General features: G+C 38.9%; 1 long non-coding RNA gene across 1 annotated transcript in view; it reads right to left on the bottom strand.

Moving 5' to 3' along the window:
- Positions 1 to 1,925: 1,925 nt before the first annotated feature.
- LOC117483155 overlaps positions 1,926 to 2,751 on the bottom strand; it is a 1,841-nt gene continuing 1,015 nt past the window's right edge. Inside the window, exons 2-3 of the long non-coding RNA XR_004555960.1 lie at positions 2,397 to 2,519; positions 1,926 to 2,199 (exon numbers count right to left, since the gene is read on the bottom strand). This is a non-coding gene — a long non-coding RNA (uncharacterized LOC117483155). The remainder of the gene's footprint in view (positions 2,200 to 2,396; positions 2,520 to 2,751) is intronic.

Below are 2,751 nucleotides of genomic sequence, written 5' to 3'. Positions count from 1 at the left end.
TCACATGGTGCCAACTATTACTACTGCTGGAGGCTTCATATTCATTATATCTGTTTTAAAAAAAAAAAAGCACTGTGTTTTTCTAATCCGCAACACAATGGAAAAAGCCCCGGGCCTTATGCTTCCAACAAATAACATCTGGAGGTTTGTGGCTGACAGGAGTTGTAGCCATGTGTGAATAAACAGGGCTTAGCTGAAGAAAAAGAGCATGCGTGTTAAAGGCAGAATGCACGTTTGAACAACAACCAATCAGACACGGAAGCAGAGGAACACACAGGCGGAGGAAGCTGTACGATTGAATCATCAGACAGCATGTTGAGATGTAATGCACGGTACAGGGATAGGGTTTTTAATCCCTCTGCGGAGACTATGTATTTCAGGCGTATAGATTTCGTTGCAAAGGGATAATCAATGGATGAGGAGTGATGGGGAAAACATTGATGAAGAGATGATAAAAGAGCTAAATGAACAGCAAGAACATCCTTCAAAAACTGACATCTTACATTACAGTACATTACATGTCACTTGTTAGACGCTTTTATCCAAAGCGACTTACATACTCAATACTGTGGACAATCCCCACAGGAGCAATTTGGGGTGAAGTGTCTCAGGGACACAACGACATGCTGACTGCAGTGGGGTTTGAACCTGTGACCCCCTGATCCCAATACCAACGCACAACAAACTGCGCCACAGTTGGGGAACAATAGTCTTGCAAGGGGGGGGAAGAAAGGAGAAGAAGGGGGAAGAAGGGGGAAGAAGAAAAAAGAGGGAAAAAGAGAGGAAAAAGAGAAAAAGAGGAGAAAAAAACTATTCTCTGGCTCCCTGTTTCCCTTCTGTAGCATGTACAAGTATTTATATACAGAAATACTTTAATAAAGACCAACAAAGTATGCGTTTGTTGACTAATACACTTGTGTTATGCAGTTAACTATTAACACATTTCTATTAAATATTATATATTTCTAATAAATATTAAGTAAAACGTATCTACTTCTTTCAAGTTTATTACATACAATTATTATTATTTTCTTTATCAGGGATAGTTTTGAAGTAACCAATATGGACCTGTATTGAAGCTCATGGTTTGTGTGCTGTGGATAAATAATGAAATGTAACCATTACATGTAATATGAACTAAGAAGCTATTGGTGTTATAATGTCTGTCTTTTAACAAAGAGAAAACATATAGAAATTCTAAACATAGCACTCCACTCAATTATTGGACAGTCACGTACTTGATAGAGCCAAACCTTTATTTTAAAGTACTTCAACTTAATACAATGTAAAACAACCCTTAAAAGTAAGTAAGGTGCAGTATAACAAAATAACACTCTAAATGAGTTTTAACATCAAATAAACATTATCATAAACTTAATAAAATATATACATATCATATATATAAATAAATATCAAACTATACACCGAACTATATACATAAATCAGTGTCCAGTGTCCATGCCTCTGGTGGGGGGGAGATACATGTTGTTATGTCCGCCAACCACTGCTCCTTTGGCACAATGTAGTTCACTACTCCCTGTACTGGCTGGGTCCAGTGTCCGCTGTCCCAAAGCTCCCACACCTTCACACGTGTTGGGCAGTACTTTGCGGGTCAGTTTGTGGCTGTATGGAGCAGGAGCAGGACTAGGAGCAGGAACAGCAGAGAGAGGCTGGCATTCAGAGCCTGTGGAGCAGCGACCAGGACAGGAACCTGTGAGCTCACTGGTGTAAATATCATGGAGCCCAAAGGTGGAGCAGGGAAGAGCTGCAACACCACCTGTGGACCTGAGGGTGGAGCAGGGAAGAGCTACATCTCCACCTGAGGGCCAGAGGGTGGAGCAGGGAAGCGCTGCTCCACCTTGCTTTGGTGCTTTGTGATCTGGAATGGGACAACAGCGAAGTTGAGGCATTTATTAGAAATGATCTATAGCAGTTAATGTTTCCAGATTTATAACCGAACACATTTATAATAAAAACTAGTTTTTAATGTTATTGTTTATAAGAGAGTTTAACAAACATGGAAATCAAATACACAGTCACGTTATATTTGACCTTTTTGGTTGAGTCCATCTTTAAGATGGAACTAAATGTGGAGGTGATGCTGGCCTTGATATGGTCCATGTGGGAGAGGATATCCCTGCCGTACATGGACAGCACCCAGAGACTGCTTGGGAGGAGGCTGGGCTCTGGGGGTAACTACTGGGGGTGTGATATAAAATGTATGCATGAGGCATTTCTTAATCTGAAACTATCATCATTATGTTTTAGTCTGGAGTGAGTCACTCAGTGTAAATCATTTGATTGATAATGTTTGCACCAGTCAATTGTAAATGTTCAGTAATATACTTATCATTTGTGAATAATAAGTAAGATGTACATATGTTTCTATACTTTACCTTCTGACAGAGGTCACGTCACTTCTGTTTCCTTGGAGCGGGTTCATCCCTCCTGAAGGCCAAAGCCCATCCATTCTGCATCTCCCATTTCTTTATGGCTTATAGGTTTAGTGATCATCTAAACTTTAAGTAAAATAACAATTCAAGTGTTAGAGAGAACTACACTGCAAAGCGAACAACACTGATACATGTTAACCATTATTTATACAGGTTATCTACACATATAATCATGTATAAACACATGATGTTCATAAATGGTGAAGTTATCCTTTTATCCATAAATGATTGATGTATGTATATTAAATTACAATTAATGTAATGTTATATACAGTATATAGCTATCTTTAATATATAT

This window comes from Trematomus bernacchii, unplaced genomic scaffold (assembly GCF_902827165.1).
Source record: "Trematomus bernacchii unplaced genomic scaffold, fTreBer1.1, whole genome shotgun sequence".
NCBI lineage: Eukaryota > Metazoa > Chordata > Actinopteri > Perciformes > Nototheniidae > Trematomus > Trematomus bernacchii.
Note: the sequence above shows the minus strand (reverse complement) of the source record. Positions and strands in the feature narration are given on the sequence as shown.